The 26,157-nt window shown below is 52.2% G+C and overlaps 1 protein-coding gene across 2 annotated transcripts in view; it reads left to right on the forward strand.

The window, feature by feature from the left end:
* Positions 1-8,414: 8,414 nt before the first annotated feature.
* Positions 8,415-26,157, forward strand: part of ZBED4 (zinc finger BED-type containing 4) — a 31,304-nt gene continuing 13,561 nt past the window's right edge. The window contains exon 1 of one of the 2 annotated variants that reach the window (XM_042948155.1): positions 8,415-8,436. The gene's annotated coding sequence lies outside the window, so the exon portion shown is untranslated. Of the gene's footprint in view, positions 8,437-9,127; positions 9,240-26,157 lie in introns of those variants that run through there. The other variant, XM_042948154.1, reaches the window with a different exon arrangement.

The raw sequence follows: 26,157 nt of genomic DNA on the forward strand, positions 1-26,157 counted from the left end.
AGTTATCTATCGCTGCATAATAAAGCACCTGCAAAACTTCATAGCTCAAAACAACAATAGTCGTTCCCTTTACACACAGATCTCCTAGGGTACTAGGGTATCCCTACTGGGGACTGGAGGGCCCATGTCCAAGATGGTGCATGCATGGCCAGTAGGCCCGTTCAGGCTATGGGCTGAGCCGGATGGTGGCCAAGTTCCAAGAGCAAGAATTCTAAGAGAACTAGTAAGGACCTGTTATCACTCTTCATACCATAGCCCCAGAAGTCACATAGCATCACTTCTGGCCAAGCCTGTCCGGATTCAAGAGACACCTCTGCTTCCTGGGGATAGAAGTGTCAAAGTCCTATTTTAAGAGGAAGGAATACATGAGCACATGTGCACACCAATTCCCAGCTCGAGGGTTAAGCTGATATATTCCCAGGTACTTCCGTGCCTGAAAGTATGCCAAAGAAACCTGCCCTTGTTCATGGGGAGATGTGCATCAAAGTTCAAAACAGTATTGTTTTTAGTAGCAAAAATACTGGGAGGGAAAATACCTTAAATGTCCCTGGACGATAAGACAAAGTGATGTACGTCCATATAATGGAACAGCACACGATGGCTGCAGTGAATGAACTGTACCGCTTGAGCCATGTGGCTGAATCTCAGACACGATGCCGAGTGGGAGTAACTCAGGACCGTAATGTAGAGTGTGATTCCATTTACGATTAAACAGAGTGAGGTAGGAAATATGTGGCTGAGTATGTACCCACAAACCCCGTATCTTTTTTGATACCTGTTAACAAACCTTGGCGTTCACACTGGTAGCTCCACTTCCAATCCAACAGATTTCATTCCATCCTCTTTTTGTTGAACTCTTTCAACAATGAAAAACCTACGCATTCACTTCATAGCTGTCTCCACGTGTGTTGAGGCTGTACCAGCCGGAAAGTTGGCCCAAGACACACCAACCACCACCCCCCACCCCGCCTCTGTTCGATGCACCTCCGAAAGATGTACAGCCGAAAGCCTGAGCCCCACAAAAGCAAGGAGAGGGCATTGGTGTTATTTTGTCATGTTCTGTTTTCTGGCAGAAGTCAGATAATACCCTTTCTCTTTGTGCTTGATCTATCTCTATAGTAGATTGTGCTTCCGTAAACAAACACAACATACTCAGAACGTCTCACTTCAGAACTCAGGAAAAATAGTTTCTACTGACGCTTTTAATAAAATTTAGTTATTTGCATAGTTTCAATAAAAATCAGTCCTTTTTACCAAGATATAATTAAACAAACTGCCACCAAGGCTTTATGCGGGTGTCTCATTTGAGAATACGTTCAGTATGACCCACCCACCTTAGGCACAAGGTTGTAGCATCTGTGTTGGGTCAATGCCCACAGAATCCTCTGCCCCGCACTGCTCAGGTGCCTGTCCCACAGTGTACCATGTCTTAATCGTACAAGTAGTAAGGAAAATGGGAACTATGACAGACACCGTGGTCTTTGAGAAGGTACGAACTTCCCTATTTGCACAGGTATTGCAGGCAAATCAGAGGGAGATTACTTTGGTTCCATTTCCTAACCTAGGAATAGAAGGGCAAATGAGAGAAAAATCTCAGGCATAATAGAGGCTCAACCTCACATTCCTAATGATGACATCTCCAAACAGAAGTTGATTTTCTGGCCTTGATCTTTGGGTAGCACCATATGACTTAGATGTGCCAGCCCAAAAAGGAGGCTCATACACGTTAATTACCACATCTTACAGCACCTGTGTAGGTGAATCAAGGCCAAACACAGGAAGACCAGCTTTGTGTGGTCAAGAATAACCCTCGTAGAGAATTTATCATCACACGTAGGGACTAATAAAACTTTTCCAAAACTTAAGAATGGGTAAGAAGGATGGTGGCGGGTCCCTTGGTGGGAGGCTGAATGTCGTCTGGCAGAACTGCCAAGGGAAATTTGTTTTTATTCTCTAGAATGTGCACCTGTTCAACTTGCTATTTACTATCGATGATGATTTTTTTTTTTTTTTTTTTTTTTTTACAACTCATTGAGGGTAGACTTCACCTTGTAGAAAACACACAGCTAGGTAAAATGATCCTTGTCTGATAACAATGCAAATGAATTTTGCTCAGTAGTAAGTGATAGAAATGATTTCTGTCTGGTGAAAATGATTACAACTAGAAGAGGTTGCAGTTTTACGGCCCTACAGAGTATTAACCCGGTTTTAATCTAAATCAGCAGGTTTACTCAAGCAAGCTCGTCTTCAGCCACTGTCAATACTTCCTTCCGTCTTCAGTATTTGAAACTAGCCTCATCATCGCGCCGGGTTCCTCATTAATGATTTAAATAAATCTTTGACGCATTCTCACTTTAGAGCTGTGGAGTCATATTTTTAACTTTTTGAAACTAATGCTTTGATGGCTCCTATATCTAGCTTCCCCTCAGTATCCCCCTACAATGTCTAATAGGCATCTCAAACTCAAGACGCCTGATACTCAGCTCCCGGCCTTCATCCCCAAACTTCTCCTCTGTTGCCTCCCCCGTCTCTCATGGGTTGAACTGGGTCACCCAAAAGATACGGTGACATCCCAACCCCAGTAGCTGTGAATTGGGCCTTGTGGCAATGGGGCCTTTACAGATGATCAAGGGAGGGTGAGGTCACTGGGGTGGGTCCTTATCCAATGACCGGTGTCAAAATGGGAAGAGGGAAGTTTGGACACAGGCCATGAGAAGGCCATGTAGACAGAGGCAGAAACTGGATAGATGGAGCTGTAAGCCTAAGGAATGCCAAGACTCACAGTCACTGGAAGGCGGAAGAGGCCAGGGAGGATCCCGCCCTGCAGGTTTCAGAGGGAGTGCTGGCTTCCAATCTATGAGACAATACATTTCTGTTATTTTAAGCCACCCAGTTTGTGGCACTTTGTCATGGCAGCCACAGGATACTAACCCACCTTCTCAGTAAACGGTAACCCCGTGTTTCCTGCGCGAGAGGCATTGCCTTACTGGGCACATCTGATCCATTAGCAAATCTTGTTGGCCCTCCCTTCAAAATGTGTCTGGAACCAGCCCTGTGTCAGGACTTCCTGTTACTATGCCAGGGCCAGTCACTATTATCTCACACCTGGATTATCTCAGTATCTCAACTAGTGTCCGTTTTACCTGTGAAACTATGTACTTTTTCTCTACACAGCAGCACAAGTGATACTGCCACTTCTGTGCTTCGAACGTTCCAGCGGCTCCACATCTCTCTCAAAATAAAAGCCAAAGTCCTCAACAACCAAAAAAAAAAAAAAAACAACAAAACCAGATTAAAAATGGGTAAAGAACTTGAATAGACACGTCTTCAAAGAAGATACACAAATGACCGATAAGCAAATGAAAAAATGTTCAGCATCATTGGTGTTTTGGGACATGCAAATCAAAACCACAAAGAGAAACCACTTCATACCCACTAGGATGGCTGGAATCAAAAAGTCAGATAATGGGGCGCCTGGATTGCTCCGTTGGTTAAGCATCCAACTCTTGGTTTCAGCTCAGGTCATGATTTCATGGCCGTGGGATAGAGCCCCATGTTGGGCTCCACACTGAGCATGGAGCCTGCTTGGGATTCTCTCTCTCTCCCTCTGCTCCTCTTCCCCGCTCACACATGCTCTCTCTCTCTCTCTCTCTCCCAAGTAAAAAATTTTAAAAAAGAAAGTCAGATAATACCAAGTGTTGGTGAGAATATGGGGAAACTAACCATCACATGTTGCTGGAGGAAATGCAAAAAGGTACCTCTGCTTTGGAAGATGGTTGGACACAGTTTCTCAAAATGCTAAACTGAGAGTTACCATATGGCCCAGAAATTCCACTCCTGGCCATACACGCCAGAGAAATGAGAACACATGTCCACACAGAAACTCGTACAGGGAGATTCACAGCAATGTTATTCACAATAGTCAGTAAGTGAAAATAAACCAAATGGCCGTCAACTGATGAACAGACGGATAAAATGTTATGTGTCCACAAACAAAGGAACAAAGTACTGAAATTACATGGGTGAATCTTGAAAACATTACGCAAAGGAAAGATGCCCACAGGCCACATATTGAATGATTCCATTTATGTGAAATGTCAATGATAGGCAAATCTATAGACACAGAAAGCATATCTGTGGTTGTCGGGCCTCAGGGGAGGAAGAAATGGGGACTGACTTTTAATGGGTATGGGGTTTCTTTGGGGATGATGGTGTTCTAAAATTGAGTGGTGAGGGTTTCACAACCCCACACATACACTACAAACCATTAAATCGTACATTTTAAATGAGTGAATTGTATGGTATGTGAATTATATCTTAAGAAAGCTGTTGTAAAAATACGTTGAAGAAATAGTTACATAAGTAAAACGAAAAAATAACACCAGGGACTTCTGGTTCAAGAGTAGATGATGTGCACTCATCTCTCTCTGTACATCCAACTAAATACAACTTTTAAAACGGGGAAGTAAGAGGTGCCTGGGTGGCTCAGTTGGTTGAGCATCCAACTTAGGCTCAGGTCATGATCTCACGGTTCATGAGTTCGAGCCCCGTGTTGGGCTCTGTGCTGACAGCTCAGAGCCTGGAGCTGGCTTCGGATTCTCTGTCTCCCTCTCTCTTTCTGCCCCTCCCCTGCTCACGCCCTGTCTCTCTCTCTCAAAAATAAACATTAAAAAAAAAAAAAAAAAAAAAAAAATAAGAAACCTGGGCAAGATACACATCAAATTGCTTTTGAGATTACCCTTTTGGGGTGGGATTGTAGAGTTCTCACTTTTTATTTTCGTGTTAGCTGGATTATTTATACCTGTTATGGTTACATTTGCTAGAGGAAATACGGTATACCCAGATAAACTTCAAATTTCAAATAAGTAATTTTTTAGTGTGAAGATGTCCCACACAACATGTGTACTTTTATTTGCTACATCCGGCAACCCTAGAAATGGCCATAAACTGCAAAGCCATTTCCACCTTGGAAGATAAAATGGAGCCAGCTGCCGCAGGCTGGTGTCCTCCCGAGCGAAGGCCGGGGCCAGTGCGGGCGTCCACCCGAGTCCCTGCACCACTCGGGGTCTGCTCCCACCGGCACATCCCTTCCGAATTCTTATCTAGGACGCCTCTTGGGTTCCCTCGGCTCCTTCCAGCAGCAGCCACAGCTGCTCCCCCGGGGTTATGTCACCATCCAGTCTGGCTTTACCGCCTCTCCTCCTCCCTGGACCCTTGCCCTCTCCAACCTTGGAAGACCCTCAAGCCCCTTCCTGATCTGGCCTCTTCCTGCTCGGCTTACTGGTTCCTGTAAGGAAGCTGTAAGGAACCACAGGAGCTGGTTCCTGGCCCAGGGCCCTGGTGCTTGATGCCCTGTGTGCTCCCTAGGACCCCATCCCAGCCACAAGGCCCCTCCAGGTAGGCGCTGCTGTAAGCTTCCGGCTTTCACTCCATTTCCCCTGAGGTCATCACTGCTGCTGGTGCCCCATCTGCAGCTCCTGTCTGCCTGGGTCCCTTGCCAATTCTGGCATTTCTGTCCTTAGGTCCCTGCAGGGTCTGCTGGAGATGCCACGGTCCACCCCCTGGACCATCACCTCAGCACCTCCCCGCACCATGAGCGACCTGACACGGTCATCCCCAGTTCTCCTCCACTCCCCTCTTCCACACCCCAGGAAGGGGCCAAACCCCAATGGAGCCTCCCAGGGCTTATTCCCAGCTGCTTCCTCGTCCTCACTTTCCCAGCCAGCCAGGTGCCTCCCCCTTTGGGCCCCTACCTGAACAGGACCCGTCCACCCTCGGAGCAGAGGGGCAGGTCTGGAGGTGTGGGGGTTCCAGCGGGCACAACTCCTACCCTCCTGCTTCACGCCGTCCTCATGCCCCTCACTACATCACCTGAGAGGTGGGGAAAGGGAAGCCCTGAGGTCTCAGCGGCAGGGCTGTGGCTGGGGACTGGGGGCTGGGGGCGGGGCGGTGGCCCCGGGCACACTGGGTCGCCTGTCCTGATGTCAGCTATAGGCAGCCAGTGTTCACGGCACACCTACTCTGTGCCAGGGGCCTCTGGACCTTCCTGTTTCTGGCCGCGTCACTCCCCAGGCTGGCGGCGTCATGACATCAACGTCACCAAGGCAAGAACGATCTGGCACAGCTCCGAGGTTTCAGGGCTGCATGGCAGGCTTTCCGGAAGCTCATCTACCCCCAAAAAGGAAGGTCACTCCAGGCCAAGAGTCCCCGGAGGCAAACTGTGGGGACACCCTCACACATCTACATCAGCGGTCTGGAGTTCTCTAGCCTCTAACAGCGAAGGGAAGATGAAACACTTCACAGGTGGTGGCCGCAGGGGCGCTCCCTCTTGCTGGTCCCGGGGGCCCTGCAGCCTCCGTTCCAGCCCCCACCCCAGGAGGCCTGAGAGGTCCCGGGGAGAGCAGCAATGGAGACACCCGGATGCGGGGAGTACTGAGAGCACGTCGATTCCGGAGTATAGAGCTTTGGGGTTCAGCTGCTGTCACTGTCCAACTGCACCCCGGCGGCCACAGCTCCCCCTCCCAGGCCAGGCTTGGCGTCCACCTGCCGCCAGCCCTCACCTCTCGACCCTGCCCCAGTCTGGCACAGGGTGGAAAGTGCTCATCAAAGATTTACTAAATGGATGGACACAGCCGTTCGATGCAGTCACCGTGCATCCCGACTCACTGGGACGGTTCCAGTTTGTGCTGGTGCTGGCTTCGCCACTAGAAGTAGCACTCCACTTCGTGCCCAGAGTGCCCCGTTCAGGCATTAAGTTACACGGCCGCCATGTGGACTCAATCATTCCTACGAAGGGTCAGCGCGGGCCACACCTGGCTGACCTGTAGGAGGGACGAAGAGTCGCTGCCGTTCTGCTAGCAAACCTTTCACGTCCCCACCTAGCTTGGTTCCTGGCAGTCGTGGGGACTCAGTCAACATCTGCCACGACTTAGGACGTGCTTGGTCTTCTCGTGCTGGGTGGCACACGTCAGTGCACACGACAAACAAGGCCCTCCGCTCTCGGAGCATTGATTGTAGTCAGGGAGGCCGGCCACGAAGCTGGGAGAGGGGGTGAGGGGAGGGACGTGCCTCACAGAGTGGTCAGAGAGAGCTTCCCCAGTACAGTGACATGTGGGCAAAGACCTGAAGAGGTGAGGGGGGAGGCAGCCACAATTGAGGAAAAGCTTTCCGGTTGGGGGGAACAGCCAGAGCCAAGGCCCTGAGGTGGGGCACAGAGGACAGTGTGGCTGGAGTCAGGTCAGCGAGGGAGGGCAGTGCGGGCCTGGTCACCTCGACTGTAAGAACTCTGGCTTTGGGGGAAACAGAGAGCCCCCCGAGGGTGTCAGTAGACAGGTGACCACAGCAGGGATGAGGCAGGAGGCTGTTCATTCATCCAGAGCAGGAGTCCGCAACTTCTGCAAAGGGCTAGATAGCAGGTATTCATAGCTGTTGCGGTCACGTGTCTCTTTGGACTCCTGAACTTGGCCTGTGCCTTGGGAAAGCTGCTGTAGGCAGGACGTGAGTGGGCGGGCTTGGTCCTGTTCCAGTACAACTCCATCAGGACACTGACGTTTGAATCTCCTGTAATTTTCACGTCATGAAATATTATTCTTATTTTGATTTTCCCCCAGCCATTGAAAAGTGAGAAAATATTCTTAGCTCCGAGGCCATAAAAACAAAACAAACAAACCAGACGGCTGGCTGGATTTGGACGGTGGCCATAATACGTATGCTGCCCCCTGAGCTGTATGACAAGGGTCCACCAGGACTCTGTGCCAGCAGCATTCTAGAAGGTGGGACCCATCAGCGAGAACAGAAGAAATCAGTCGCTGCCATTGGGATTTGGTAGCAGACAAGCGCGTTACAGCGGGTCTGTGAAGGTCCTAAGGCCAGTCGGCCTCGCTCAGTCACGGAAGTCAAGCCCCCACCCGCCGAGGCTGGAGAGGAAGGAACGGCCCAAGAGGGCGCAGCCCGGGAGGAGAGGGTCGTGGAGGCGTGCCGGGCGCTGGGCGGGAGCGGGCACAGCCTACTCACCTAATCGTTCAGACTTTGTAAAGTGCACGCTTGTCTCACGTTCGCACAACACAAGGTAAATTCAGTGTGCACCATCTGTGCGGCCCGCACACAAGTCTGTATTCGGCAACTGCACGTTACACGTCCAGAGGCGTACACACCCCGAAGCCCGCCCGCGTTCCCGCGCGCTCAGCACCTGCTGGCGCCGGGCCTTCCCCCGAGGGGCTGCTCAGGACGAGGTCGCCGGGGCGCCGGGCGCTGCACAGAGGGTCTTTCCCCGGCCCCCCGCAGGGCTTAAGTTTTAATCCCCGTGCTGCAGTGAGCGAGGCCGCGCATGGAAGCACCTTATCGTCTTAGAATTAAGGGCTTAGACGCACGGCGCACGAAGCCGCGGCAGCCCTCGCAGCACCATGCACGAAGGAGGACACTCGGCGCGGCTTCAGGGTAAGCCGGGCTCCCGGCGCGGCCGTCCCGCGACCGTGGGCCCCGCGGGAAGGTCGGCCCCGCGCCCGCCGCAGGTGGGGGGGGGGGGGTCCCCGCCCCGAGGCTCCGCGGCTCTGCTGCAGGACGGGCCGGGCGCCGGGCCACCGCGAGCGGGCCGCCGCCAACAGGCGACCCAGGAATGCGGCGCAGGCCGCCAGACCCGCCACCGCCCGCAGACGTTCCAGCCGCCCACCCGCCAGCCGACCCGGGGGCGGGGCCGGGACGCCCAAACTGCGCCTGCGCCGTCGCCCAGTCGGGCCCGGGGACCGGGCCGGCGCGAGAGGACTGCGCCTGCGCCGTTGGCTCAGCCGGGCCCGGGCACAAGGCCGGCGTGCGGAATCGGCGCCTCAGAGGCCGGTCCGCAGCAGCCCGGGGGCGGGGCCGGCGCGCGGGGACTGCGCCTGCGTGGCAAGCCCGCTCCGGCCTGGGGGCGGGGCCGCGCCTGCGTGGTCGTTCCGGCCGGGTGCGGGGGCGGAGACCGCGCCTGCGCGGTCGGCTCGGGCTCGCCCCGACAGTCGCGCCTGGGTTCCCTGGTGCCGCCCGCCCGCCCGGCCCCGCCCCCGGCCCCGCCCCGCGCCGCGCGGGGCTCTGGGAGGGGCGCAGCGTCCGGCGGCGTCGCGGGCGGCGGGCGGGCGGCGGCGGCGGCGGCGGGAGGGGCCGGCGGGGGCAGACAAAGCCGCGGCTAATGAATGGGAGCGTCCGCCCGCGCCGGCCGTCGTCCGCAGCCGGGCGGGAGCCGCGCCGCCCCGAGCCCAGCGCCCGCGGTGAGTGCGCGGCGGGCGGCCGAAGCGGGCTGTGCCTCGGCCGCGAGCTCGCGCCCCGGGCCCGACCGTCCCGGTGCGCCGTCGGAGGTCGGGGTCCGGGACGGGGACGGGGGCAGGGGACGGGGGTCGAAGTGGGGTCGGGGTCGGGCTGCGGGGCTGGGGGGCTGGGGGCGCCGCGACATTGTCTGCGCCGGGCCGGGGGCGGCTTTGGGGGCGCGGCCTGCGGTGGCCTGGACCCCGCCCGCGCCCCCGACTCGGCCGCGGTGCCCGGAGGGCTGGGGTCGACGCCGACCCCGCCCCCCGCCCCCGGGACCCCCGGCCCCGGCCCCGCGACCCCGGCCCGCGCCCTGCGCCCCCCGGCCCCCCGGCTGACAGCTGGCGTGTGGCGGGCCGCGCCGGTTGCGCCCGAGACGCGTCTTCCGGACGGCAGGATTTTGTTGACAAAACATCTCAAGTGGTAGAAAGTTGGTGCGGCCGGGACGGGGTGCGGAGCCCCGAGGTGCGGGGCCGGGGGCCGGGGGTCCTGGGCGCGCCTTCTCCCAGCGCTTGGCCCCCATCACCACAGCGAGTTGCCCTACAAATCGCATTTGGGGTTTTTTCTCGGTGTAGCTCGTCTTCAGGGGTATTTCCAGGAAGAGACGGCCCGTCGTCCTAGTGTCTTAGGAGGCGCACGCTTGCGGGGCCCTCGGTCGTCGTGCCTCTGGGCACCGCCGTTCAGATTTAATCAGTAAGGCAGGAATCAAATGGCAAAGCGTAATTTCACACGGGTTTCAATTGTGGTTGTTGGTCTGGACCCGGACCCGGGCATTTGTGTCTCTGTCCCGCAGCGCCTGCAGCGCGGGGGCTCCCCCAGCCCAGCCCTGGCGACCCCCTGGCGCCCTCCGCGGGTGGCGGGTTTGGGGTGACATTCGGGGACCCCGCGCGCCTCTCTGGAAGAGGTCTCCGCCAGGCATCAGGACCAGCTTCTGTTGGCATTCTTCTTTTTGTAAAAAAGGGAAGTTATTTGTTTTGAAGTCAACTCTGAGTAAATCGAGTGCATGGTTTAAAAAAAAAAAAATGCTTTTCAGGCTTGAACGAGGCCAGTTCGTTAGGGCAAGGGCATCCTGGTGACTTTTTATTAGAAATATTAATGTTTGTTTTGTCTGTATTGTGGTGATAAAATTGGGAGGCTTGGAAGGAGTTAGTTGGAGTTTTTAAAAAAGTGCTTTGACTAAGTCAGATTTCACTTAGGAGTTAATTTTGGTCACTCAACAAAGTTTTCTTTTGAGAGGAAAGTGCTCACAGGAGCTGAACTCTATCTCCTTGGAGGGCTTCCTGTGGGGTGTTGGCGCCCATCCCTGTGCTCACCTCCCTGACCCTTGCTCGGGGCATATCTGCTTAATGTTTTCTCACTGAAAGACCTAGCACGGGGTAAGAGAAGTTCTGGGCGTCCTCAGAAGTTCCATGGGACCCGGTCAGCCTCCTGTGTCAGAAGGGAGCTTGGACTCAGTCTACCTGACAGGTAGTCTCCTTGACAGCTACCCCTTCCTGATACCGTTCTGGCTATTCCTGGTATTTTGGGTGTGAAAACACTGTTCTCTAACGTCCCTGCGTGCAAGTAAGGAGGTTGGCGCAAAACACAGGCTGCGGAAAGAACGTCCTAACAGCTCGGAGGGAGATTTAAAGTAAGTTATTGGAGCGGTTGATTGCATCCCATTCCGCTGCGGTGCAGCGGCACGCAGGGTTCACGGAGCAGAGGCAGCGCGAGGACCTGCCATCCGGACCCCGTCCCCACGGCGCAGAGTCTGGAGACTGAGCGGCAGGGGAGGCCTCTCTGCACCTCGTGTCGCGGTTTTCCTTGCCTGGCGCCAGCTCCTGTGGTCTCCAGACTGCGGTCTGACTCCCTTGCGGCGATGATCGCGTGGTGAGGGGAGGGAAGCAGGTGCGTGACGCCGGGCGTGGCGCGGACCTGGTGCGGGGGGCCTCGGACGGGTGGCCAGCGGCCCCTTGGACTCCTCCTCACCAGCATTCTCTGCACACGACACACCGTTTCGAGGCCGGACTGCCTTTCTTCTAATTACTGTTTGGCGTTGAAGACACTACTTGAATCTCGGGGCTTGAGAACAGAAGCAGCCGGAGTCCGTGGCTCTCACTTACCTTCTGCGTTTTACTGAATTTAGCTGCGCGGAAATGTCACAGTGCGCCGCCGGCCCCGACCGTCCTGCGGCCTCGGGGTCTGGACTCCACGGGGTTCCGGTCCTCTCCCCTTCCAGGGGCTCACCCTTGGTACAGCCCTGTCTTTCCTGCCCTTCTCCCTCACCCCGCTTTCCATCGCCCGGATTTTTCTTCATTCTGAAATAGCTCACATCACTTCCTTGCCGGTTATTTGACAACGAGCTGTGGGTAGTTCAAATTCTGGAAGCGTTGCCGGGAGAAAAATAAAGCCTTTCCTTCTCGTGCTCCGTGTTTCTGAGGCAGGGGTTCCTGAGAGGGACAGGTGCTTGACTGTGAGGTATGCCGGCCTCTCACGCGGTACCTAGCAGGGTTCTACCTGCGGGGGGCAGTAGTGGTTTTGAAAAGGAGACCTGAGCGGTGACGCTGGGCATAGACTTACACCAGAGAAGAAGGCCCGGCCAAGAAAATACGGGCAGGTGCAGGCAGAGGTGAGGGCAGTTTCTGCTTGAGAAGTACGTTCCGGGAAGACCCCTTCTTGGACGGAGTCCGAGCCCAGGGGTCTGGGGGCTACAGACGGAGACCCCGAGGAAGAAGGGGCAGTGTGGCGGAGAGGCTGACCCGTCTGCTTGAGCCCAAGTCCCGCGGGTCCCGCCCGGTGTGCGGCAGGCTGCGCCCCTCGTGGGCACCTGCCGTGTGAAGGCCTGTCCGCGGCCACACCCGGCCCTTCCCCAGCGGTCCGAGTGCCCTGGAAACCGCTGCTCCTGGGCTGGGGAGCGGGGTGAGGGGGCTGTGCCCTGCTGGCCCACCCGAGTGCCCTCCGTGCGATGGCTCTTCCGTCTGGGTGGCCCCGCACGTGCTCTGTCCTGCTTCAGCGCCCCCACAGAGGTGAAGCGTGAGGGGCTGCGTTTTACCCACGGCCGCCGCAAACTGACCGTCCCCTCGGGGTCTGCTCGCTTGCTCTCCACTCGCGGGAGCGGCGTCGGGAGCAGGGAGCTCTTCCCGGACGCCTCCGGTCTCCCTGTCACAGAGGCCGTGTTCCACATCCTGTAGGTAAAAGGACGCTTTCAGGACTCTTAGCAGCTTCAGCCTGTCCCTCGCGGGACCGCCCTGGACCGCACGGGAAGGGGGAGGCAGCGAGCGAGGGTGCTGGTGTTGGGTAAAGGGGACCCACGAGACGAGTGAGCGGAACCGACCAAGGAGCCCTGGTCTGCCACCCAGAACGTTTCAGGGACAGCACGGGGACCGGCTGACCTTAGCACAGTCTGTTTGCTTGCTTTGGAATGTGCTTTGTTTCCAAGGTAGCCTTATCGCCGTGTCTGACCGCGTCTCACGGGAAGGGCTCTGGTTCTGGGTTTCTGAGGTTAACCCTTAGCAGCTGTCTGTGCTCTCGGATCTGTCCCCCACATCCGTGGAGCTGGTACTGGATGATCCTTTTCCTTTGTGTGAGCGCAGCGGCCCTGGTGGAACTTCCGGCTTTGAGGCGCGTGGTGTTGTGTCCAGCCCTAGAACGTGTCGGTTACGGTTACTCCCGCTCGGGGTGTGTAAAGTGACTCGCCCACGTGCACCTGGTCCCGGTTTATGACCTTGTGGGAAGACGGTCGTGTCCAGGTGTGAACCGGGCGGGCTGTCGCTGTGGCTCATTGATTCCCTGGGCGCTGGACGGCTCACGGAGGGCTGGATGCAAATACGCTTCAGTGTTTTCAAGGTTACATGTGGAGTTTCTGACAGCGCTTGGCGGCGTGTCGCCATCACCGCCACCTTCGGCCCGTCTGGCGCTGGCTGCACTTCTGCAAAGGCAATTGCGTGTTTTCCAGCGCTTCACCCCTAAATGCCCTTTTCTCCCAAGAAGAGGCAAAAGGAGACTCTTCTGTGTGACCAGCAGCACCATCGCTGATCACGTCTAGAACGTGGAACAGTGGTCTCTTCGCACCCGTGGGCCGGCCGCTCTGAAACCAGTAGCTGATTTCTCCAAACCAGAGCCTACTCTGTGTCATTGCATTGGCTGTCATATCTCTTTAGTGTCTGTTCTTCTGGAATAATACCCCCCACACCCCAGTTGTTTTCCGCGACATTGACTCTTTGAAGAGGCTAGGACGGTCGTCTTGTGAGTGCCTCGTGTTCGGGATCTGTTTTGCACTGTGTCATTTAACTTGGCTCCCCGTGTGCTGTGATCTGGCGGGAAGAGGGTGGGAGTCGGGCGGCACGTTCTCCCAAGGGGGATGCCGCCTGCCGCGCCGTTCTCGGAGGCCGTCCTGCCACCGAGGCCGGCTTCCTTATGTTGTGTATTTTATCCGTGTCCCTCTCACCCGGGCATCCTGGGAAGAGGGGACAGACGCCGGGCCCTCTCCCTTTATCACCGCTCGTCAGGGGGGCAGACAGTCATACCTTCACCGTGGCAAACACTTTTGTTTTTCCTTTTTCTGTTTTGAGTATCAGTGCAGACTGATGGATTTTTATTTACTCATTGCATTAGAGTCTATTAATGTCTTCTGTGTTTCGGCGTTCACGCGGTGATAGCTGAGCAGCTGTGAGCCCCCGCGATGTGGCCCCTGCCCCTCACTCGGCATCTTTGTGAGAGCACCTCTCTGGCCCTTTCCTTCCCTCTCCCGACCTGCCATCAGCCACTGCTCCAAAGTGCTTTGCTCCCTGTTAGTGCAGAAAAGTGTTTAGAAGCCGAGACCTGGGTGTTGGATGTGTTCACTGTGTTTGCGCATGATTGCTGCTCTAAGCACCTGTCTCGTGGACAGAACTATGAAACATTTTTTTAAAACATTGTAAGATCATCCTGAGTTTTTCAGTACAGATTTGAAATTATTTTAAAGTTTTACTTAATTTCTTTGATTTATATACATACATTTTTTAAATTAGAGCGTGCGTGCACAGGCTTGTGGGGTGGGGAGGGGCAGATGGAGAGAGAGAGAGAGAGAGAGAATGAGAATCCCAAGCAGACTCCATGCGCAGCCTGGGGCCCAGTGCGAGGCTCAGTCCCACAACCTGGGATCATGACCTGAGGCGAAATTAAGAGTTGGACACTCAACCGACTGAGCTACCCAGGCGCCCCAAAAATCTTGATTCTTAATATCATTGGCATAATTACTTGTTTTATGGACAAGTATACATAAAATAGGGTGTGATGTTACAATACTGGGTTACTACTAACGACACTACTTAGCCGAGTTTAAGGTGCTTTCGCATTTGTTTGTTTTTAAGATTTTATTTTTAAGTAATCTCTATACCCAATGTGGGGCTCGAACTCACAACCCTGAGATCAAGAGTCCCGTGTTCTTCCAGCTGAGCCAGCCAGGCCCCCATAAGGTGCTTTTGTTTTTGAGGGTTTTCCTTTTGTTCTTAGTACGTATTAGTAATAAAACAGTGCGTTTTAAAACAAGCCTCTTGATGGATATTCTTTTGTCTGTCATTATGTTGCTCGTTTGATACAAAAAATTCGGTTTGTTTGTTTCAGATGAGGAAGTTTTAGATTTTATTTTTACGTTCAAAATAATAACCCGGCTCAAAAGTCAAAATCCTATGGAAGACGTCAGAAATTCTACCCCGTCCCGTTTCCTCTACTGTTTACAGGCGGTCATCTCTGTGTCTGCTTCGTCCCGCAAAGCCAAGTATTGACACGTCTATGTGTAGCTCCCGGCTGGTCTTTCATAAAAGGTAGCAGGTACTCTTACACTGCGTGTGTGCCTCGCTGTTCTCTTCGGCACCTATGAATGTGTCCGTCCTTCCCGACGGGTGTTGGAGTGGCGGTCCGGCCTCGGTAGGACGCTGCAGTCACCAGCCTTGGCAGGTGTTATTTTATATTGCATGAGGGCTGTCTTTGGGGTCTGGTCCTCGCGGTGGGATTGCTGCGTCCAAGGATGTCACTGTAGCAGGGGTTCCCAGATTCCCCTCCAAGCGTGTGGTCCCCTGAAGGCTTGTCACAGCCCCGCAGACGGAGGGTGTGTCCGGCACCCGGTCTTTGCCGGCCCGACCCAGTGAGACCTGGTATCTCGGAGGGGTGTTCGTTTAATATGTTTCGATGTGGCTGTGAGAAATGAAAAATACTAAAATGGCTGTTTGGCGCCCAGAGTGTCTGAGATCGGTAAACAGACGGCTGTGTTAGCAAGCGGCCCCGGGGTGACAGCCGGGCAGCTCTGCCCCCCGGACGCTGACTCTGCTCTGGACTTCAGCGCCGTGGAGTTGGAAGGTGGTTTCTTTCGTCCCGTTGGTAAAAGAACAGCAACTTCTCTGAGTCCGAGCACGTCCATACGTCTTACTTTGTCTAGCCTATGGAAAGGAACCTCTGAAGCTACCGTTTACTTTTTGGTATTTTTGTCTTTGAAGCTAAGAAACGTACCGTAAGTTGAAGGAACTTTGGTTTTGGGGTGCCTTCTTTCTGTCTCCCCCCCGCCCTTCATCGCTCTGGAAGTTGAGATTGCTGTCGCACCTTCCGAGGGGGCCATCGCTTCCTTAATCGTTCAATGTTCAGTCAGCATCAGGGAGCCCCAGGGGCTGCAGAGACCTGGGACGGCCTCCTATCTCGGGGGCCCGGGGGCCCTGGGCTGCAAGCAGCGGCAGCCAGCCGTGGACAGGGTGATGAAGTTTGTTCTAGAAGGATTCTGGGTTTGACACGTTGTCATTGGTCACCCTGTTTCTGTTTGCTGGAGAGTAGGGTCAGAACCATCCAGAGAAATCCTCTCCAGGGGTAGGTGGCAAAAACCTACTGGTCCTTTTTATCTATGCAGACTGATCAAAACTGCCACAGTAGCATAATCCTTTTGTGGTTTGAAAACCAAAGATAACACGCTTCTTTTTTTCCCCTTTAATTTGTACCAAAATAGTAGGAAAAGCTGATTTTCTTTAGTAGTAAGCTGCTAGATCAGATGACAGTGGTTTTCTTAAATTAGCAATATCATTGCTACTTATGATTATGAAATAATATGCACAAAATTAGTCAAGCAACAGAGGACTGTATAAAATAGAAAGTGAAAGCCTTTCACGATGACTGCAGTTAAGTTGCGCATCCCCTTGTAGACGTGTGTCTGTGTGGGCGGCCACCTGCACCGGGCACGGTCCTGGCCGACCTCCCGTGCGCCAGGAAGGCAACCGTGGTGGGCACTGGGGGCAGCTGCCGGGGCTGTGTGGGTGATTTCCAGAGTGTAAGTCTTGTGTCGTGAAGCATAAGACACGCGGACAAGTGCTCATCTCTGTGAATCGTCACCAGCTCGAGAGATGGACGCCACCCCCGTGCTCCCCAGTCCCAAAGTCCCTTGTTTTCCGGGCCTGTGCCACTGTCGTTCATATACGGGGGTCATGCAGCGCGTGTTCTGCTCACTGTCGTGGTTGCTGGATATTAGGACAGTTTCTTCGTTGTCGTGGCTGTGGGCTATCCCACGCACGGATCTATCGCAACATGTTATCTGCGGTCGGGAGCCACTCACACCTCTGTGATTACTGCCACAAACGTTTTTGGATTTGTCCTTTGTTGCAGGTCTCCAGGCATCTTGTGGGCGTGACCCTGTGACTGGTCACACGATAGCGTGGGGGGCTGCAGTGTGTTCCAGGGTGGCCGGGCTTGCGTGTCCTAGTCCGGCCCCTGGCACTGTTGGCTCAGTGTGTGTGTGTGTGTGTGTGTGTGTGGCCGCTTTACAGGGTGTATGGTGTTCTGGATTTCATTTGTATTTCCTTGATTTTTAAGTTTCTTAATTTTAATGTGGCCTGGTTTGTCCATCTTCCCTTGGTAGTTCTGTTTTGCTCTAAGTCAAGGTCGTAAGAATGTTTTTCCATCTTACGTTCTTTATTGTTTTGCCTTTAGCGTGACCGTCGATTTGGGGGATGGCGTGAACTAGGGTCAGCTGTCATTTTTTCCACACGGAGATCTAATTGTCGTGGCCCCATGTATTTAAAAGATCCTCCTTGCTCTCTGCTCTCCAGCGTCTCCAGCGTCAAAAGTCTGCCGTGTGCAGACCTTGTGCGTGGGCCTGTCCCCGGGCTCTCCAGTCTCTGCCAGTCTCTTGGCCCCTGGAACCAACACCACAGCACCCTCGTCAACATGGTTTCATACGGTTTGGGTTTTTAAACCTTTTTAAAGTATAGCGCAGACGCGGAAACCAGGAAGTAAGCGTGTGGTTTGATGGGTTGTTATAAGGTGGACACTTTTGTGACCATCACTTGGGTCAAGAAACGGACTTCTGCTGGCTCCCCAGACCCCTCATCCGTGTCTCCCCCACCGCCCCCCGCCGTCCTGACTGAAGTAACTGCCAGCCTGGCTTTTGTGGCAAGTCCGTCCTTGCTTTTCTTCGTAGTTTTGTGACCGAATCACGTACCTCCAAGTCCTAGTTAAGTTCTGCCTGTTGACTTAGATGGCATTTCAGTATTATCTGTAGCTCGCCCCCCACCTCCCGTGGAAGTTTTTTGTGGTTGGGCTTGTGGTTCTCACAGTCTGGATTTCGCTGATGGCGGTCCTCCCGTGTAGTGTCATCTCTCCCTGGTTTCCTGGAAAGGGGTGGTTGGATATAGAGGTTTGATCGGATTCGGGTTTGACTCGGCAAGGCTCCTTCACGGGGGTGTTGTGGTCCATCAGGAGACACCTAACGCGCAATGTCTTTCTTTTTCGATGTTGGCAGCCAACGACGCACGGACGACGTGCGTTAATTCCAGACAAGTGACAAAGCGGTGATGCTCCTGCCGTTACTGCAGCTGCGTGTATGAGCTGGACTTCCAGTAAGAGAACCCTGTCATCGTCGTTTGGTTATCTAGGGCTCGGGTTCACATAGGACACCCGAGATAAATGCTTGGCTCTTCTCTCTGCCAGGTTTCAAAATAATCCATCTTCTATCTTCCTCCAAAGGTGACCAGTTGAAGATTTTATTGTTGACGTATTTATTTTTTATTTTTGAGAGAGAGACAGACAGACAGAGCATGCAAATTGGGTAGGTACAGAGAGAGAGAGAGAGAGAGAGACAGAGAGAGAGAATCCCAAGCAGGCTCTGCGCTGTCATTACAGAGCCCAATGTGGGGCTTGAACTCATAAACCATGAGATCATGACCTGAGCTGAAGTCAGATGCTTAACTGACTGAGCCACCCAGGCGTCCCATGAACTCAGATTTAAGCATATTAAATGCGTTTTAAAGATTTTATTTTTGGGGCGCCTGGGTGGCTCAGTCGGTTAAGCGTCCGACTTCAGCTCAGGTCACGATCTCGCGGTCCGTGAGTTCGAGCCCCGCATCGGGCTCTGGGCTGATGGCTCAGAGCCTGGAGCCTCCTTCCGATTCTGTGTCTCCCTCTCTCTCTGCCCCTCCCCCCCCCCAACACACATTCTCTCTCTCTCTCTCTCGCTCTCAAAAATAAATATAAACATTAAAAGATTTTTTTAAAAAGTCAGTTTGACTGGATATAAAGTCCTCGGCTCACATTTTCTTCCTTTGAATATCTTAAATATGTTATTCTCTTCTAGCATAAAACATTGTTGTCAAATGCATGATAATTTTACTTTCTTTCCAATATAAGTGACTCTGTTTTTGGCCAGAATGGCATTCTCTTTTAGTGTTAATTGTTGGGCATGGATTCTCATCCACACGGCTTGCTCTGTCAATATGTAGGTTCACAAGTTTTACTTCAGGAAAGGTTTTTAAGTTTTCAGTGTTCTGTTCCCTTGCTTTGTCCCCTCCGACTTTACGGGGAGGAGAGGGGCTCTCATTACGTGTGTTGTTGGATCTTCTCATCAGCCTTTCAGTCCATTTCTCTAGTCTTTTTTAGTCCTTCTTTTTTTTTCCGTTAAAAAAAAATTATTTTTCTTTGCTGTTTGTCTTAAGTGATCATTTGTGGAGTTTACTTGTTCTGATGGTGCTTCTAGCTTAGTTTTTATTCTTTTTTTCTTTTTAATGTTTGTTTGTTTATTTTTGAGAGAGAAAGTATGTAGGCAAGTGGGGAGGAGCAGAGAGAGAGAGGGAGAGGGAATCCCAAGCAGGTTCCATGCTGTCAGCATAGCTCGAAGCCACGAGCCGTGGGATCGTGACCTGAGCTGGAGTCAAGAGTGGGACACTCAACCGACTGAGCTACCCAGGCGCCCTGTAATATTTTCTTAGGATCCATAATCTCATCTCTGTATTCTCCTATCCTGACTTAGATGGTTCATTGTTTTATTTTTAAATATCTTTAGTTTCTTTTGAAATACATTACAGTTTTCATATAGTTTGATTTGAGGTTATGTTTTTCTGATGTGCTTTCATTATCTGTAGAGATGCTTTCTGCCTTTTTTTTTTCCCCCCCCAGAGAGAAAGAGAGAGAGAATGAGCAGGGAAGGGGCAGAGAGGAAGAGATTCCCAGGCAGGCTCCGTGCTGTCAGCATGGAGCCGGACATGGAGCTCGATCTCGTGACCCTGGGATCATGACCTGAGCTGAAATCAAGAGTCAGAGGTGAACCACCTGAGCCTCCTAGGGGATGCTTTCTGCTCTTTGTTATTTTTTCTCTCATCCTTTTGTGAGATTTGGCCATAATTCTCTCTGTCGCTTATCGTGTTAGTTTTCTGGTGCTGCTTTAACAGACTATCACAAACTTGGCTGAAATCAGTTTGGAGGTCACATCTGAGACGGGTGTCACTGGGCTTGAAATCAAGGTGTTGTCGGCAAGCTGCCTTTCTTTCTGGAGGCGCTAGTGGTGAGTCTGTTTCCTCACCTTTTACGCTGTCTGGAGGACACCCATATTCCGCGGCCGATGGGCACCCATCGTCAGAGGCAACAGGGCCACGTCACGCGGCCCTCCTTCTGAAGGCGTCACTCCCTGTCTCTCTCCTGCCCCTTCCGCTGTAAAGACCCTTGCGATCACACTGGGTCCATCCAAACAATCCAGGATGATCTTACTGAACTCCACGTGCAGCCTGGTTAAGAATTCCTCCTTGCCGTGTAACTCGGCATACCCTGTCACTCTGTCTGCCACGTTTATTTTTATATAATACTGGCTTTTCTGAAATGTAAGGAGCTACGACTCACATGACGTTTTCTAGCTTCCTGGTGCCCCCCCCTCTGCAGTCCTGTTGTACTGTGGGAAAAAACGTGGGGCTTCCTTTGCGTATGTAGTGAGCTGTTCTTTCTTGCTGTTTTTGCCTGACTTTGGTATGGAGGTGGTGTGGCCTCTTTCTGCTCATTCTACTGCAAAGGCTTCCATCCTCTTCTGTTTTCAAAGAATTCATGGAGTGTCGGTAGTGTTTTTTCTGTAAGTGTTTGATAAAATTCACCAGTAAAGCTATTAATCGGGCCTACGATTTTCTTTATGGGAAGATTAAAAAAAATTTTTTTTTAATGTTTATTTATTTTTGAGAGAGAGAGTGTGAGCGGGAGAGGGACAGAGAGAGAGGGAGACACAGAATCCAAAGCAGGCTTCAGGCTCTGAGCTGTCCCCACAGAGCTCAACGCGAGGCTCGAACCCATGGACCGTGAGATCATGACCTGAGCTACAGTCGGACACTTAACCGACTGAGCCACCCGGGCACCCCTCTTCTTTTCTAATACAGGTATTTAAAGCTATAAATTTCTCTCTGAGCCCTTCAACATCTAAATTTTGGTGTGTTACTTTCATTTGGATGAAAATACTTTCTAATTTCCCTTGTAATTTCTTTCTGACACTCGGATCATTTAGAAATGTGCTTTTATTTCCAAATATTTATTGATTTCTCAAGTTCCCTTCTGTTATTGTTTTATAACCTAACGGCATTGTGGGTGAAGGACACTTGTATAGTTTTGGCCCTTTGAAGTGTAACCCGTGTTTTCTGGCCACGTGGGCCATGTTGGGCAGGTGTGTCGAGGGCCGTGCTCCCCTGCTGGCTTTCCACGTGGCTGTTCTCGCTGACTTGCCTTCAAGTGTGCTGGTTCCTCTAGTGAATGTGTCCATTGTCCTGCAGTTCAACATCCCGTAATTCCTGCTTAGTTCTCTTTTATGATTTTTCTCTGTATGTTGATGTTTATTTGATGAGATGTTATATGTTTTATACATCGTCTGTGTATATTGTTTCCTTTAATTCAGCTCACACATTTATAATGCCCAATTTAAGGCCTTTGTCTAGAAAGTCTAACATCTGGGTCCTCTCAGGGACAGTTTCTTTTGACTGTTTTCCTCTGTGTATGGCCCATGCTTTCCTGCTTCTTTGCATGTTTTGTAATACTTTTGATTTTGTTGAAAACGACATCAGATCCTCCTCCCTCTCGTGTTTGTTTTTGTGGCTGGAGTTTTGTTTTGTTTCAGTCTATTTCTTCCATGGCTTTCCCGAACTAATTCTAGAAAGTCTGTGTTCTTTGTAGCGTTTGGCCACTGCTGTCTCTGCTTGGTGAGCCTAGTGGTCAGTTGGTCCGAGACTTCCTCCCCCCGACCCCCCACCCCTGGTCCGAGACCTCCTTAAACGCCTCGAATCGGTGTGTCTGCCGTCCCTGCCGGGGGCTGTGTGTGTGCGTCTGTCCCGGAGCACTCTGTCGTCACCTTCACCCTCTGCTTGCGGCCAGAGGGCAGGGGTTGGGGTGGCCGCTCACATCTTTCCTGGGCTCGTGCACCGTTCTGCACATGCGTGTCCTCTGCATCCCTGGGAGTTGGCCAGAGTTTTTCAAAGCTCCCTGTAGACCTCTTGTTCCCCGGATCTTCCCTTTACACCTGTGACCAGGCGCTTGCTGGCCCCAGCCGGCCCTGCGGCCTTGGCAGCTGTTTTCAACAGACTCCCCGGGGAAAGGGTTTTTGTCACAAAGCGAGCTCTGAATCGGCTCAGGTGACAGCCGTGCCCTGTGAACGGGGCTTTTCGAGGGACCCGTGACGGAGGTCAGGTAGCGGTCGAGCTGCCGAGTGGGACTCTGCAGGGCCGGTGCTTCCATGGCTCCCGCGGGGAAGGGGGATGGCAGTTCCGACGCCACAAGTTGTGTCCTGAGCCTCCGGTCCCGCCCTGGAGCGCTGGCTGGTCTGACGCGGACGACGCGGATTCCAGAGGCCCTCGTCCTGACGCTCTGGAGCAGCGGCTGGCTTTCGGAGGCCCCTTCTCGACCCTTTGCTGCTTTTCTCCCCAAGCTGCTCCGTTTAGTCTGTTCCCAGCAGTTCCACGCAGCTCTCTGCCCCGGAAGGAAGTTTCTGGCCGCTTGTTCCACTCCAGCCTCTTTGGACCTCACCTCGGACCGCCGACACACATCAGCTTTATCGTGGGGCGGGAAACGCCGTCCTCCGGACGTCCAGTGAATACCTGCGGCTGCTTTGCGGTTGCCATCGTGTCACCCCGGGCGGCTCCGTCCCGTGCAGGGCTGCTACCTCGTACACGTAGGCCTTGGACACGTTTTTGGTTTGTTCTCTGTGCTTCTGTTTTGGAGTGAAGGAAATTGCTTGTTGGTTTTGCCTCGTTGGTGATGTCCTCCTCGAGATCTTGGTTTTGCTGTTCTAGTTCTGTGCTGTGTTATCGACAGAAACAAGTGAACCTAATTGTGTTTCAAAGGAATAAAATAACTACGTTTAAGAGGGAAGACCGACCCAAGAAACTCTTGGACCCAGTGCTAAACCCACAAGCCCGGACACAAACGTTTATAAATCACCGTCTCGACTTCAAACGCTTGTTTTTCCTCGGTGGTCCGCGTTAGTATTCTGAAACTACTTTCTGGATGTTGTAGGATTGAGCAAATGGGCAAATCTTTAAGGATAGCGGGAGCCAGAAAAAGAAGCCACAGATGCAGAAAGGGGGAGACTCAAGGATCTGTGGTGTTGGGTTGAGGTGGGAGCTATCAGGGTGAACTACGGTTTTTATTCACGATGCACATGCGCGTAGGTTTGCGGGTGTCTTGATGGCTTTAGTTGATTCCACTGATCAGTTTCGAGAAGCACGGGTCCCCAGGTGTGAGGGGCGTACCGAGCACCCACCACTATTTTTTTTTTTTTTTTCAACGTTTTTTATTTATTTTTGGGACAGAGAGAGACAGAGCATGAACGGGGGAGGGGCAGAGAGAGAGGGAGACACAGAATCGGAAACAGGCTCCAGGCTCCGAGCCATCAGCCCAGAGCCTGACGCGGGGCTCGAACTCACGGACCGCGAGATCGTGACCTGGCTGAAGTCGGACGCTTAACCGACTGTGCCACCCAGGCGCCCCTATTTTTATTATTCTTGTCGTCGTCTCCGCGTCACTGAGCTTCCCTGCGGGGCTGCGTTATTCCCGCCTGAAGGAACCCCGTCCGCCTTTCCTTCGGTACAGGCACATCCGGCGTTTGCCTTGTCTGACGGGGTTTCTATTTTAGATCAGTTTCTGCAGGAATATTTTTGCTGAGCGTTGAATTCTGGTTTGGCCTTTTTTCAGAACTTTGAAGGTACCATTCCTTTGTCTCCTGGTTCACATTGCTTCTCTTGAAGAGTCGGCAGTCCGTCTAATTGGGGTTTTTTTTTTCCTTCTTAAAATAATTGTCACGGAAGTGAGAGATTAGGACGCGCCGTCACCCAGCTGCAGCAGCTGCTCGCTCGTGGCCATTCGTTTAGCTGTATCCCCCCCTCAGTTATTTTGAAGCAAACACCAGAAATCCTATTTTACCTGGACGTGTTTCAGTAAGTGTCTTGAAAAGATAGCATTCATGGGGCGCCTGGGTGGCGCAGTCGGTTAAGCGTCCGACTTCAGCCAGGTCACGATCTCGCGGTCCGTGAGTTCGAGCCCCGCATCAGGGTCTGGGCTGATGGCTCGGAGCCTGGAGCCTGTTTCCGATTCTGTGTCTCCCTCTCTCTCTGCCCCTCCCCCGTTCATGCTCTGTCTCTCTCTGTCCCAAAAATAAATTAAAAAAAAAAAAAAAAAAAAAAGGTGTTAAAAAAAAAAAGAAAAGATAGCATTCTTTCAAAAGTTGTATTTGCAATACCTTTATCACAGCTTTAAAACTAATAGTAATCTCTATATCACATACCTGGTATCCAAATTTCCCACATTGTCTAAAAAATATTTTTATATAGATTTGCTAGTTCAGGTCAGGTTTCAAGTGGAATTTGTTTGTTAAGGAAACTGGGTTGTTTCCTGAAGAATTTCCTGTAATCTGGGTTTTGCTGATTTCATCATTCTGGTATTTTTGTTTTGTTTTTTAAACTTTTTAGGTTTATTTATTTTGAGAGAGACAGAGACAGCACAAGTGGGGGAGGGTCAGAGAGAGAGGGACACACAGGGAGAGACGGAGCCGAAGGAGGCTCCAGGCTCTGAGCTGTCGGCACAGAGCCCAACGCGGGGCTCGAACCCACTAGCCGTGAGATCTTGACCTGAGCCAAAGTCGGATGCTTAACCAACTGAGTCACCCAGGCGCCCCACAAATTTAATTTCTTAAAGGCTATTCGGGTCATCTCTCTATTGAGTTTCGGTAATGTGTCTTTCCAGGAGTTTGTTGGTTTCCTAGAAGTTGCCGATTTTGTAGTCATACAGTTGCTTGTGTATTCCCCTATCATCCTGACCATGTGCGAGGTCTAAGGTGGCACCCCTCTTTCGTTCCTGGTGGTGGTGATGTCTGTCTTTGTCTGTGTAGAAGTTTGTCAATTGTATTGATTTTCCAAAGAACCAGTGTTTGGTTTCATTGATTTCATGTCTTTTCTCTATTGTTTTCTTCTCTCTCTGCTTCCTTTGCGATTAAATTTGTTTTACTGTCCTTGTGATTTTTGTCTTTGACCCTTTGCTTAATATAGAAGGGTTATTGATTTGAACATATTTTGGATTTTTCTAGATATCATTCTGTTGTTGGTTTCTCGTTCAGTCCCCCTCTTATCGGAGACCTTTCACATTTACGGAGGTTTGCTTTATTGTCCTGGAACAGTTGATCTTGATGAATGTTCTGTGTACCTGTAAATAACATGTGTTCTGTTTTTGTTGGTTGGACATTCAATAAATGTCACTCGGGGCATGTGATATAGTGTCCGTAAAACTCCTGTTATCTTTACTGACTGCTCGTTGAGCTAACTGTTGCATTAGACGTGTTGAAATCTCTGTAATTGTGACTCACTCTAGTCTCCCTTTAGTTCTGTCCGGTGTGCACGTCTGATGAGCTGGCCCTCTGTCACTTTACGTAGCATCCCTGTTGTCCCTGGCACGTCCCTCTCAGTCTCCATTGGAGGCTAATGTGGCCACTGCAGCTTTCTGTGGATCAGTATCAGCGTGGTATGCCTTTTCCATCTTTGGCTCTTAACCTGTTTGTGTCTTTATGTTTAAAGTGTGTTTCTTGTTGGGGTGCCTGGGTGGCTCAGTCGGTTAAGCGTCCGACTTCAGCCTAGATCACGATCTCATGGTTCGAGCCCCGCATCAGGCTCTGTGCCGACAGCTCAGAGCCTGGAGCCTGCTTTGGATTCTGTGTCTCCCTCTCTCTCTGCCCCTCCCCTGCTCATGCTCTGTCTCTCTCTCTCTCTCAAAAGTATAAATATTAAAAAAGAAAAAAAGTGTGTTTCTTGTAGGCAGAGTTAGTCTTGCTTTTTATTCAATCTGGCAACTCCTGCCTTTTATTTTATTTTTTTTTATTTTTTTATTTTTTAATTTTTTTTAACGTTTATTTATTTTTGAGACAGAGAGAGACAGAGCATGAATGGGGGAGGGGCAGAGAGAGAGGGAGACACAGAATCCGAAACAGGCTCCAGGCTCTGAGCCGTCAGCCCAGAGCCCGACGCGGGGCTCGAACTCACGGACCGTGAGATCATGACCTGAGCCGAAGTCAGACGCTTAACCGACCGAGCCGCCCAGGCGCCCCAAATCCCTGCCTTTTCGAAAGCATCTTTTTATCTGTGTGTCTAGGGAGGCTCTCCGGTTTGTCCTTTA

Source organism: Panthera leo, chromosome B4, assembly GCF_018350215.1.
Source record: "Panthera leo isolate Ple1 chromosome B4, P.leo_Ple1_pat1.1, whole genome shotgun sequence".
In the NCBI taxonomy this organism is placed as follows: Eukaryota; Metazoa; Chordata; class Mammalia; order Carnivora; family Felidae; genus Panthera; species Panthera leo.